Source organism: Python bivittatus, unplaced genomic scaffold (genome assembly GCF_059951505.1).
Source record: "Python bivittatus isolate LINGU-HERP-01145 unplaced genomic scaffold, Pbiv_v1 ctg000070_np1212, whole genome shotgun sequence".
In the NCBI taxonomy this organism is placed as follows: domain Eukaryota; kingdom Metazoa; phylum Chordata; class Lepidosauria; order Squamata; family Pythonidae; genus Python; species Python bivittatus.
Genome location: NW_028277034.1, coordinates 45,810,009 through 45,823,613, shown reverse-complemented (window position 1 = coordinate 45,823,613; position 13,605 = coordinate 45,810,009). Strand labels below are relative to the sequence as shown.

At 44.0% G+C, this 13,605-nt stretch overlaps 1 protein-coding gene across 1 annotated transcript in view; it reads right to left on the bottom strand.

Annotated features, from left to right (window-relative positions):
* The window catches only part of GPRIN3 (GPRIN family member 3), a 33,294-nt gene extending 20,288 nt beyond the window's left edge, over window positions 1-13,006 (bottom strand). The window contains exon 1 of the mRNA XM_007427389.3: window positions 12,568-13,006. The gene's annotated coding sequence lies outside the window, so the exon portion shown is untranslated. The remainder of the gene's footprint in view (window positions 1-12,567) is intronic.
* Between the last annotated feature and the right edge of the window lie 599 nt (window positions 13,007-13,605).

Sequence of the window (13,605 nt, the reverse complement as noted above, 5' to 3'; positions counted from 1 at the left end):
TTTTCTTCAATATCCATAGTGAAGGAGGGCAAGTTTAACAGTTCCTCCAATTCCTTCCGCCAGATGTGTAAGACTTCAACTCCCAGAATTTCTAGACAGCACATCTGAAGGTTCTAGGCTTGGACATCATTAGAAGGGGGAAGGCCAGCTTAAAATGTCCTTGTCCTCTCTCATCCTTTTATACATGTTTGTATTTATCAACTAAGCTAATGTTCTCATAATTCTCTTCTACTCCACTATACTTGATAACCCACTCACCAGAAAATGAGACTGAATGGAGATTACTAGCTGAAAAATGGATGTCAGTGCAAGGATTAAAATTTTTAAACCATCCCTACCTAAGGCTACCGTCTAGCTTAAGGTCCAATTTTTTTACTCAAATCAAAGTCATTTAAAAATCCTAGCCTGTTGATAATCTCTACCTAAGCCTTCCCATATCACATTTTGGTACAGCAGGCCTAATGTCCTATTTAAGATTAAAGCTGCACATCTTGAGGCCAGCAGTCTTGTGTGAGGCCCCAGAAATGTCTCACTGTTGCTATTAAATGGTAATTTTCAATGAGACAGAAGGAGAGAATTTTTAAACACATTTTAGAGAATAAGCATCTTAATTATAATTTCGAATGCAAATGAAATGAAATCAAATTTTGTTTTTGTCCTGCTCTCACACAATACTAGGGTTATAGCTGTTCAGATCTGAACCCCCCCCCCCCAAAAAAATGCTTCAGAGGGAATGTGGGTACACTCACTGAACCTGTTGGTGCCTCCTTTTCCTGGGCTTGCACAGCAAATGGGGGGTCCCAGATAAATACATTAAGGAAGCAGTGAGCAGTTACAACAACCTTGTTTCACCTTGTTGGTGCCTCTGTAATTAAAATGCATATTAGGGATAGTGTGGCTATACTATAGGTAAGCCCATATAAATGTATGCAGTTTTACAGTTAGGCCCTATAAGAAAGTATGTATAATTGATACAATTAGTCAGCATTGAATATACGGGTGCAAACCCCAATTACTCAAGCTGTGAATAGCATCCTAAGGTCCTGCTCCTAGGGCCACTCCAAAAATTGCTCCCAATTATAATTTTTAAGGTGAGAGATGTGCATAATAATTAAGTACATGAGAAATAATCGCTTTAATTGCATTTAATTAAAGTGAGCTGAACTGTAAATTAAATCCAATTAGGCTTTTGTCTTGGCCTTGCTCATTTCTTAGTTCTGGTCGCCTACTTTCTGAAGTTTGGTTCTTAGTCTGCCAGTGAAAGCACGGGTAAACTCTCAGCCCAAAAAGAAAGCCGTTCAATCAGGACTGGATGGGATAAATTCCGTCAGCTGAACCTCAACTACTTTATTGTCCTTGCTAATAAAAAGAAATGCAGGGAAACAGAATGGGAAAGAGAGAGAAAGAAAAACAAGAGTAAACTTGTGCCAGATAGAAATATGCAGCTATTCAGATCCAGAGAGGAAAGGGCACTTCCTTAAAGGAGATGCACCTTTTTAAGCTTGCATATGGCTGCAGAGTCCCAGAAAATAAGCATCTGAGTTAAGCAGGCTGTAAGGAGGCAACAGTGGGCACCATGACCATGTTGCATTCTGTTGCCTCCTTAATACAGCACACATTTTCCTGGGCTGCACTGATGGCTACCCTTAACTGCAATGGAATATCTGTATGTGAGAATCATGCAGCTAAACTGGTCATATACACATATAGAATTAAAAGCAAAAAGGGTTCCAGAACTGGCCACTATGCCACGTATAGGCAATCCCACATATAACGGGCCCCCAAGGGCTCAATAACTTCCAGATTGTGCTGCTTTGGGCTGAAAAACAGGGCCAACCACCTGGCATTTAACAGACTGCTTTCAGCTTAACTGCGTATGTAGTGTGCAGGCCTGTGTTACAGAAAAACTGCCATTCTTAGAAATAAGTTCCTCTATCCTTAATAAAGACAGTGCTGCTTCTGCGGCAATACGCATCGAACTAGGATAAACAGCCATCATTTTTCACAGCTTCCACAGAAAACCCCAAAATCATTGTCTCTAATATCTAATTAATATCCTGGGATTTTTTGAAAAAGACAGTGCGGTAATACATTAATAACACAGCATGTAAGATCTATTTATTCAGAAATTAATTTTACTGCAGCACTGACTTCAAGCTTCTAGCATATGACGAACGGCTAATTGCTGATGCGTGAAGTTTATACCTCAGTGGATAACTTTACTGAAAAGAAATCAAATACAGATACTGGAGAAGATCCAAGTCAAACTTGTTTCGATTTTTGAGATCAGTAATAAGCAGAAACAATATAAAATGAACAATATCAAGGTAAAATATCTAACTTTTCCACTCTTAATTTAAAGCAATATGCTACAATCCAGGTTAACATACAGTAAATGCATTCAGAGAGATCAACAACATACTTAGCTTCAGGTATACTACACATTTAGCAGCACCGCAAAATGGAGTATTATCCACATACTGCCAGTGGCAGACTGAGGGAAGAGCTGGTCCAGGGACTTCTGCTTTATGATTCACTTACAAGCTTGGTTTGTACAAGCTGTATAGATATATTGCAGGGAAAAATGCAACTGCCTTCAAAGACCCAAGGTACAACCTTTCCATTCCATCCCATTCTTATATTTCTTTAATGCCCCTATCTTAAGATTTTGGCAGTGTTCATTAACTAACTTCCTACCCCAAAATCACGCAACCTTGAAATAATTAAAACATGGGATATCACAATTTATACATCCCCTTTAGAAGTGGGGCCACCTGCATAAAATGGGGCAAAAGCATTCTAAACCACAGTCACTACCTGGATGAAAAAAACTGGAGCTATATCCAGGTGTGTATCTGAGCGGGAAACCTACCTTTTAAAGGAGAGTGTTCAACAGACAACAGCACCTGGCTGACCTTGTCTCCGCTCAGAAACTAAGTAGGGTTGGGTCTGGTTGCTATTTGCATGGGAGATCTCCAGGGAATACCACAGCTGAAGGCTAAACTGGGAAGTTGAAAAAATGTCTTAGAAGAAGGCAACAACAAATGCTTTGGTATGGTGCCAAGGAAAGGCAAAGTCAGCGTCCATGAAGACTTCAGAACTGAGCTCAGCTCAAAAGAGGCTTTATTGTTTAATCTCAGACAATATAAGTTCCGGTTCTTGGGGTGGGGATGGGGGATGTGTTTATTAATCAGAAGTTCTAGTAATAGAACAGCTATTCATGTAAACTTGATACACAACTTGCTCTATGGGCAAGTATACAGGTGTGAAGCTGTGATTGGTTGTTACAGTATTATTATTACAGATAGCAGACCACAGTTACTGTCACAGTTCCTGTACAGAGTTTGGGAATTGGTGCCTAACACTAAGGAATTTGAAGAACAGATTCTATTTTTTTTAAACACCAAATATGGAATAGAAATTTATTTAGACCAAACTACGATATAAATGAAACAGCATGTACTAATCTGGGTGAAATATGTTAGGCAGTAAATTTAAGCCTATGTACAATGGCATTTTCAGGTTTACAACTGAAAGAAAATATGAAACTATCTTTTTCCAATCTGACAGTCCCCAAAAGTGTTGGATTTCCAGTCAGGGATTATATTAGTTTAAGAATTTGGAAAAGGCATATATAAATATCCTCTCTTGCTCTATCCCAGCATTAGTTAATGGTTTGTTTCTTGGTGCAATTCGAATTCCACTTGTTTGTTACCCACTTTTAAAAAATCTGAAAATAAAATCTTCCAAAAGAGCTTACCTAAAAAAGGGCATGCAATAGAATACAAAGTTTAAATGTTTCAGAACCTGCCTCCACCAATTATTTGTATGCAAATGACAAGTTTTATTTAAAACCAACAGTTTATAATCAGCAGCAACATAAACCATTATGTAGCCAAGTGTCTTCATTATGAGGAATTGTCACAGCCAGTCATGCAAGGCCCCCCAAATAGCCTTAGGGATCTTCTCCATATCTCCCCCAGATGAATCTAATGCCTACTTAAAATCATATTGTGTGGTGGTATCCCAAACAGAGTACTGCCTGAGCTGTAAAGATGCACTTTCCCTTATTTAGCCAATGATCCTTCACTGTTTGGGAGAAAAAAAAAAATGTTTCCAAACAAAGCACTGATATTTCTGCAATAGAAATCTGTTTTATTCATGGGTGACTTTTTTTAGGTTTGCCCATTTCTCCTTTCTGTGTCTCTACCACCTGTTTTTATTTTGAGGAAAGTCACTGATGCTCACCGTTGCTCTGAGGGCAACACAATTTTTAATGAAGAACCAGATTGTAACTATCTACCTCAAACTGGGATACTTTAAGACATGTGGACTTCAGCTCCCAGAATTCCCAGCATGCTGGCTGGGCAATTCTGGGAGTTGAAGTCCACATGTCTTAAAGTGGCTCAGTTTGACAAACGCTGATCTACATAAATAAATAACAATTTAAAACTGCTTTCTTTCCTTATTTCCCCAAAGTTACTAACTTTGGTGTAAGGATTTTTACAGATATAATAAGTAACTAAATATCCCCAGTTAGAATACCAGTCTTCACAAGTCTTTGTTTCGGCAAAATACCAGCAGAGTTCAAAGTCCACAAAAACAGATTGGAAATACATCAATCTATTCACACTATGATTTCATCTGACTGTTCATTGTTTAATCAGTTGATAAACTACCTGAAAGAGACTTTTCCCTACCTCAGTGCACTCCATAGAACTACAACTCCACAAATTCCCAGCCAATATGTATGGGCTACAAGGCAATTTTGTTAACAGACACATTTTAATTTAGAGGCGAATATGTGTAGCTCAGGGTTGAACTGTGGAGTCCTTGGGGTTCTCTGAGCTTGGTTCTTTTCTTGCAAACGTTTCATTACCCGGCTAGGTAACATCTTCCACATTTTCATTTATTGCATAGTGTAACTGGAGGGCCAGCTTGGTGTAGTGCTTAAGGTGCTCAACTAGAAACTGGGAGGCCGTGAGTTCTAATCCCTCCCTAGGGATGAAAACCAGTGGGAGACCTTGAATCAGTCCCTCTTTCCCAGTCCAACTCCCTCACAAGGTTGTGGAGAAAATAGGAGGGAACATTAAATATGCGGCTTTGAGTTGCATAAAATAAAGGGGGGATATAAATATAATAATAATATCTGCTGCTGTTAAGCATCCAGTGACTGAAGTGTTTTTGCCAGCCCACCATACCTATACGCAAAATATATATTATCAGAGAGAGAATGAATCAGCAAATCTGTATTTTTCAACATCAGCCTTGATACCCTTAACAACTGCCTGAATCATCATCAGTATGCTCATGATATCCAGTTATATCTTTTGACCCCAGGCTGGCCAAGTGAGACTATCAAGGTCCTGTCCCAATGCCTGGAGACTGGGTGGGTCTAGATAGAGGGGAATACCTTTGTTCTCTGAAGGCCTTAATGCCATGGATATCTGAAGATCTGCTTTTTCCCATTCAATCTGCCCATTTTAAAAATCCACTGGGGTGGAGGGAGGCTGGTTACATTATTCACATTCATAGTTATTTAAATTAGGGGAGGATGTTTAAAGCACCTTCACGTATTACAAGGCTGTACAGATACAAACATTTAGGAAAAAACACCAGACTGACATCTGATGCTATCAAAATCAAGTGGCTGTTGGAGTTTGGGCCACCCAAATCCGGGGATATTCCACCTTTGACCTTGGATGAGGCTGTGTTTCCCCCTTCAAGGATGGTGCACAATCACTTACAGCTCCTGCTCAATGAGCAGGTGGCAGCTGTGTCCAGGAAGGCCTTTGCACAGCTTCATGTGGTGTGACAGTTGGCCCATTCCTGGATCAGGAGGCCCTTCAGACAGCCTTGCATGCCCTAGTCACCTCGTGGCTTGACTGCTGCACAGTAACGTGCTCTACATGAGGTCGCCTTTGAAGACCACTTGTAAGCTTCAACTACTGTAGTCCAGAATGCAGCAGCCGAGAAAGTGAGAAAGGTGTCCATGGGACACCTCTGCTTGGTGAGCTGCACTGGTTATTGGTATGCTTCCAGTGCAATTCAAGGTGCTGGTTATGCCCTATAAAGCCATACAAGGCATAGGGCCTGGGTACTTGAGGGGCTGCCTATCTCCTGTGGTGTCTGCCCGGCCAATTTTAAATGACAGGGTTGTCATGCTCTGGATTCCCTTGATTAAAAAATGACATCTATCAGGATCCAGGAAGTGTGCCTTTTTGGTTACAGTGCCTGCCCTTCTCTGAGATCCATGTGGCTCCCACCCTGTTGGCATTCTGAAGACCCATAAGCCCTTGGCTGTTCTCCCTTGGGCTAGGGCAGGGTTTCTCAACCTTGGCCACTTGAAGATGTGTGGACTTCAACTCCCAGAATCCCCCAGCCAGCCACATATCTTCAAGTGCCAAGGTTGAGAAACACTGGGCTAGGTTGATGGAGCCCTCTTTGTTGGATGTCAGTTCTTGATGGGATGTTTTGGGGTTTGCTGGATTTGCCATTTTTGCTCTTCTTCCTTTTCTTTGTCTGAGTTTGGTTTGTTGTTCCTTTGGAAAATCCTCTGTAGAGTCCATGGGATTCTCTGAGCTTTGGTTGTTTTTTTGCAGATGTTTTGTTACCTGAGTAGGTAACATCTTCAGTGCTAGATTCAGTGCTAGATTTCATTACCTGACTAGGTAACATTTTCAGTGCTTCAGTGCTAGATTCAGTCTAGCACTGATGATGTTACCTAGTCAGTTGACCTCAGCTGACCTGCAGAGCTGCCTGCTACTTTGCTGGGGCGAGGGGGAAACAAAGAGAACTGCAGACTGCAAGGGAAACTGCACCCCTGCTCCCCATTCCAGCATGTCCCCAAAAGCCCCCCCCTCCAAGGAGGAAGAGGGCTCACCTGTCAACCGCCAGCACCCCCCAGCCAGCCCTACCTTGCCAGCAGGCATCCAAGTTGCTCCCTTATCCTTCCCCCACTGCCAACCACCGTTAAGAGATTTCAAATTTTAGCCTTGGTTCCAAAGCATTCAATTGTCACACGCCTGTCAGGCATTGCTGCCTGCTGATTGGATGCAGAGGAAGGCAGGAGAGAGGGTGGGAATATACCTCTCCCATCTTCCCTTGTGCCACGCAACCTACAGATTTCTGGGAAGTGTAGTTGGAAGGTGCAGTGGTGCTGAAGCTGCCACAACTTTGCCATATTTCAATCCCACGGGAATAATGGGTCGCGGATTTTAGACACATTCTTTAAGTTAGGCCATTTGAGGTATGTTGATTCAAAAACTGTTGCCCTATGATGCACTGTTTCACCCAGTTGAAGGTTACAAACAGACAAACATTGAGAGTTTTAGTAGTATATAGATTGCACAGAGCACTGATGAACAGTGTGGATTGAAATTTGAGGATAGCCTCTACCATTCCTTCAATCTTGGGAGTATCTTTCCTGATCTGTATTCATAGGAAATCTTGATTAATAAGCGTTCCCTGCAAGTTTGGGATCAAACAGTGCTTTGTCATGATGGGTATTAATCTTAACCATCAAGTTTCAATACATATTTTAAATGAGATCAAATGACTGGTTGGGCCTTTCATTATGAAACAAGAAAGCTTCTTGCCCCATTTCACCAGTCATTTTGCTTCTCTCCTAAAGTCAGCTTTCAAAAATAACTTTTTTTTTAAAAAAAGGCATCAAAATTACAAGAGTTGTGAGAAAAATGATATCAGAGCCCTGCTCAGATCTGGGAGCCAAAGACCTTACAAGATCAAACGGGCCAAACTTTTGATAATGTTCTAGGTGAGGATGAAAAACTATATTTAATGAGACCTAATCAGTTAACTGATCCCTGTGGAGAGGAACAGGACAGTGCCTTGGTCTCTTTTACAGTCAGGACACAATGCCAGGGGTAGCGGCACCAGAGTAGTTTGGAGGTTCTAATGCTGCCCTGGCTCTGTAATCAGTGGACAACATTCCACGCAGCTGCACCTCTAGGAAATGTGTGGGCATTTGGCTGCTTATAAAGGGAGGGAGGGAGGGAGGGAGGGAGAAAAAAGAGAGGAAGAAGGCAGTTCTAAGTGAATGAAGTGAAGATTAGGGATGTGCAAATCACTAGACATTCTGGCTGGATTTATATAGCAGTATGTCAGTCTGGTGTTTTTTTCCTAAATGTTTGTATCTGTACAACCTTGTAATATATGAAGGTGCTTTAAACATCCTCCCCTAATTTAAATAACTATGAATGTGAATAATAGTTCTCCCTCCACCCCAGTGGATTTTTAAAATGGGCAGACTGAATGGGAAAAAGCAGATCTTCAGATATCCATGGCATTAAGGCCTTCAGAGAACAAATCCTGGATTTTGCCTTGTTTTACCTAGAAGCAAATGGAAACCAGTGAAGATGCTATATGTCCCAAAAGAAGGTCCGGACTACAGCTGCCAACTGTGTTTTGAACCAAATAAATCTCTAAGTAGACTTCAAGGGTAGCCCCATAGTTAGTACATTTGCAGTAATCATGTCACTAAGGCATGGGATTGTAGCAAGGCTATCTTAGTGCAGCTGGTGCTATTGGTAGAGGTGTGTGATACACATACATAGTTCTGTGAAAAAGTGTTCACTCCTTTCAGATACAACACATTCTTCTGTTCATTTCCTCCCCTCTCCCCCCTCACCCCCCCCCCTCAGCATCCATTGGTACTAGAAAAAGAACTTATCCCTAAAACCAGCATCTTTTCTCATACCAGCAATTCAGTGAATCTGATTCTGGCAGAACTCAACAGAGAATGGAACAGCTATATTTTTCACAGATAGCTAGATGGCAAATGACACTATGAAGATCTGTTGGTTGAGCATACAGCAAAATTTAGTGAAACATTCCCTTCATGCTAAGGCCTGCATGGATCGCTTGGCTCACATGTCACATGGTTGTAGGAATTTGGAGGGGGGAGCAATATGTTCATGAACTCAGGTTTTCTAGAATATACAACGGCCTCCCTGTTGCACTGGGCAGCTCTATTCTCTGAACAGGACAGAGACAGTAACTAAATCCATTCAATCTCAGTATCAATCTGAAATCTTCTACCCAATATAGTAAACCTGATGCTAAACTGTACTCATTTACATTGCAGGAGTAGAATCATGAGTTGTGTGCTTTGATTACTTTCTGAAATGGGGGGTGGGAAGGAAGGATATTTGCATATGCAAAGCTAGCTTCAGACCTTTCCCAGAATAGAATGCACCACATGCACGCACACACACACATTTTTATCCTACTATGCATCCCCCTGCATTTTCTTTTCAAAATAACCTTGTAAGTTGATTTAGTGATTGGTTCAAGGTCACTCCGTGACCTTTATGATCAAGTAAAGAGCTGAACCTCTCCTTCCAAGAGCTCCAATCACCATAGCAAAAATCACTTCTAAGATTCTCAACAAGTTCAACACCAGAATCTCCCTTTTATCTTCTGTAGGGTAAAGGTAGCAACGCAAGAAGGTGAAGGACAATTTGCATTTCTAGACTGCAGCAGGTCCTACTGCCCTAAGTTAAAAGACAGGTAACACAGGATTTTCCTAGATGCAGCCTTTTTTGCTAGAGGCAGCCCTCTCTTTTTACTCAGATAAATGTGGAGCAGTGTGGCAAAATGATAGTACCAGTCACAAACACAGCGATACTTTACTGAATTTATTTCCAACAGGAAATGAGGAAGTGAAGAACACATTATGTTATTTTCTTGGATGAGGTCGACTGCACCCTAAAGCACACGAAGAACAAGAATCTGGGGAATCATTGTTCATCCAGTCCTACCCATTCCATTCAGCATTTCCATTAGGGGGCAGCTAGGCTGCTGAAAGTGCAGGGACATCATTACATATGCCTTCTAGGCCTTGTCATTCTTATAAGAAGAATCCTTAACTACTGCAGGGTTTACAGTTCCATGGAAATCTACATGATTGCATCCAGAAGGAACTGGGTTCAATCCCCAGCATCACCAGTTCCACCAGTTCCATTGTCTGTCTGTCTTTCTTTTGGAACCTTCCTGCTTGCTGGTTAGGAATTCTGGGAGTTGTAGAACCAACACCTCCAGATTGCCCCAGGGTTGAAAAGTTACAACAGACAATGGGAGAAACTCCTAGATGAGAATGGCCTTGAAAGCAGACAGAATCAGGCCAGGTGGTCAAGCGATCTGATTAGGATTCATCACCTAACACTGCTACTGACACTTTTCTTTTGGCACAAAGAAAATGTAGAGCTACATAAATACCTGTATTATCCTCTTCGCACTCTTTAGAGGTTGGTGAGCAAGGCAGCAATTGGATCAACGTAACAACCTCCCAGCTTCAATGATGAGCAGAGACTCAAGTCTCCCTCTGCATAGCCAATCGCTCTTTCTTCATCATCCTGTTTATACCCCCATATGATGCAAACACGTTGCTACGGACCCGTTTGTAAATGAATGAGCCCAACCTGAAACAGCCTAATTTTATAATTCGCTTCACCCAAGTTAAAAATACGTGTTAAGAGCTATATAGGTCAACCCAGAAAATTCATGGCATAGCATTTTTTGTAAAAATGCAAATATTTCTTCCTCAGGCTTTTCCTGTCCATCCCCCAACCAGTCAGTCAAGGATCTGAAACGTGAGTTTCAGATGTGAGAATCTGAATCAATGTGAGAATTCATGAAGAAAGCCACACGCCCGCATTTTGTTTTTCAGAGGCTGTTGCGTTGTTTTCTAATCACCTGTGCTGGGGCAGCATTTCGAAGCTGTGACAGTTGTGTTGCTATGGCGATGACTCTTCTCTACCGGATGGCAAAAATAAAAGGGAAAAAAGCCACCAAAAAGCTAATCACACTGCAGCAAAAAATAAGATGACAAAGGCTGCAATATTCTCACGTAGCTCCATTCATGTCAAATTGGTGTTTTTATAGGCGAATTTCCTAGTGGACTGTGAGTAGACATTTTCAGCTCATAGAAATCCTCCGTCAAAAGCCCCAACAGGATATGCTATCATTCTTTCAAAACACACAGATTACTGGTGTTTTTGTTTTGTTTTTTTGGTCTTTAACTTCCCTCCTCAAGATTTGAAAAAACCTCAAGGTTTAACTGTTTCCTCAGAACACCTATCTTGTGGGGCTCGCTGTATCTGTAGAGAAACCACTCCTTAGCAACAGGAAGAGGAGAGTCAAAAATAAAGCTATTTTAAAAACGGGGTGGTAGTGGTGGTAAAGAGGAAGGGAACAGAAATGCCCACTTCTTCCAAACAGAGTTCCTGAGGAGTATTTCTCTGCTATTTCTTGCTGGAGTTGTTAGCATGCCTGTGGAAGCCGGGGATCATTCAGCAAAGTGAAGACATATGGAGAAAAGCTGTGTTCTCACCACGGAACCTGAGTCATCTCTCTCACAAAAGCATCACTGGGAGTAACAACATCTGTTCTTGTGTAAATTGCATTTATGAATGGGCAAAACCAGCACTGGGCAGAGAGGCCTTGATTTCCTTTGCTTCAGAGCACTCCCCTTCGTCACGGTGCCTCCCCCCCCCCCGTTTGGGGCTACATTTCCTATCATCCCCAGCCCCACTGGCCTAAGGAACGGAGGGTCTCTTCAAGGCATCACCCTGACCTTGCACTGGAGACAAATTCCAGAGGTTTCATTTTCAGAATAATTCAACCAGCCATCCAAGTAAGTTAAAACAGTTTGCACACATATCACGCCTCTGGGCCTTGGTTCAAGTCCTTTCTTTTTTTTCCTCTTCAAAAACTTGGCATTGTAAGTGTCCTTCAATTCCTTCTCGGGGGGGGGGGGGCATAACTCTAAAAGACATCACATATTGGGGGAGGGGAGGCCAGGGGTGGGGTTGAAGCCAATTTTTAACAAGGATCACAGGAGAATGACAGTTTGGGATTAGATCCCATCTAATCTAGGGGAAAGATGAGGGAAGCCCTTTTCAAAAAATACCTTTACTCTCCCCACCAGCCCACGTGCAATGGAAACCCCAGAATTAAACAGGGGTATGAAACTTGCACAGAACCCAGCCCCGAATTTGTTTGCAAAATACACACTAGGAGGAAAGTAATTTCCTTTGATCTAAGCCTGGCCTTTTTTTTTTTTTTTTTTTTTGAGTGGGGGCGTTGTTTTACACATTGAGCAGAGGAGGAAAGTGGTGAAATGATCAAGATAGTTGTGAAACATTTCTTGCCTCTTAGACCTGTAGCTCAGAGGGAAGCCCCAGTGAAACCCCCCCCCCCCCCCCACTAACAGTACTTAGGACTGCCCAGCCCGGCCGATCTCATGCACATTTCACAGAATCGCAACGCTGGAAGGACCCCAGAGGTCATCTAGCCCACCCCAATGGTCAGGGCAGGATCCCCTAGAACATCTCTGGCACATGACGATTTTCTCGGACGTAAGCCAGACTTCAATAGGAATTCCCGAGAAGGAAGCGAGGCGAGGCTGGCAGCCTCGGTCCAAGCACGTCCCGCCTGGCTATGTTTTCCGTGACAGGCGAGGTGCTGTGCCTCTCGCCCGTCCTCCCAGATGCTCGCGAGCGCCCGGGTAGCACCCCGCTGCTCTGCCAGCCGCGGCTGTCTCACCTCTCAGCAGGCTGGAGGAACCGGCTGCAGCCGCCGGCGCCGCCGCAGCAGCAGCGCAGACGTCAGGCCGGTTGACCTTGCGGAGAGATTCCTCATCCGACCACCTCCTCCGCAGCCCTTCGGGCGAAAGGGGGACCATGCAGCCAAGGACCAAGGCGCGAAACCACCCGGAGGGCGCCCGAAGGAGTCGGAAGCGCTGGGGCTGGGGCTGGGACTGGCGGCGGCGGCGGCGCCTTGGCTTCTACGCTAGGCGCTCCGGGCGGCCGTGCAGGTGCCTCCCGAGCCGGGGAGGACGGACGCTGTGCAGGGTGGTGGCTGTTTCCGCTGCAAGGGGCCCGGAGCAGCTGCTGCTTCGCGCCCGCCTGCCCGTCCTTTGAGTGGCAACTGCTGGGGGAGCTCACTGGGCGAAAGGGATCGGCGCGTCAGAGGCACGCGGTGTGGGGAGGTCGGGGAGGAACCGGAGAGGCGGCGGAGCTGCCCCAGCGCGCGCCAGAGAGGTGGAGCCGGAATCGAGCCCCGCTGGCCGTCCCCCATCGGTGGGGAGCACGGTCCAGCTCGCCTCGTCCTTGGGCGCCATCAAGTAGTTTGTTCCGGGGCGGCTGCAAGCGGAGACCAAAGAAACGGGGCCTCTGCCCACGTGCAGAATGCTCCGACGTTGCCCCCCCCCCTTCCACGCTCACCTTTGCGCGACTCAGATCGCTAGACGGGCTTCTGTGTGGTTCAGAGAGGCTGTTGTCGAAGATAGATGGAAAGCGCCTCTATTATTCCGTGGTTTAGCAGTGAAGTGTTGAAAACACTGTGGGAAAATAGTTGTTTAAGATGAACTACCAGTAAAGACACCCCTCCCCCAAAAGGAACCAACACCACAAAATGATTATTATATGATATGCATGCCATCTTTGTTGTGCAAATAAAAACGGGTAGGCAGGGAGTCCCCAACCCAGTGGGGATTTTGAGAACATGGGGACGCTTTGGTAAGATGGCTTGTCCGTTGATGAAATGGCTGCTGAGGGCAGAGAAGGGGACACAGCCAGTGAC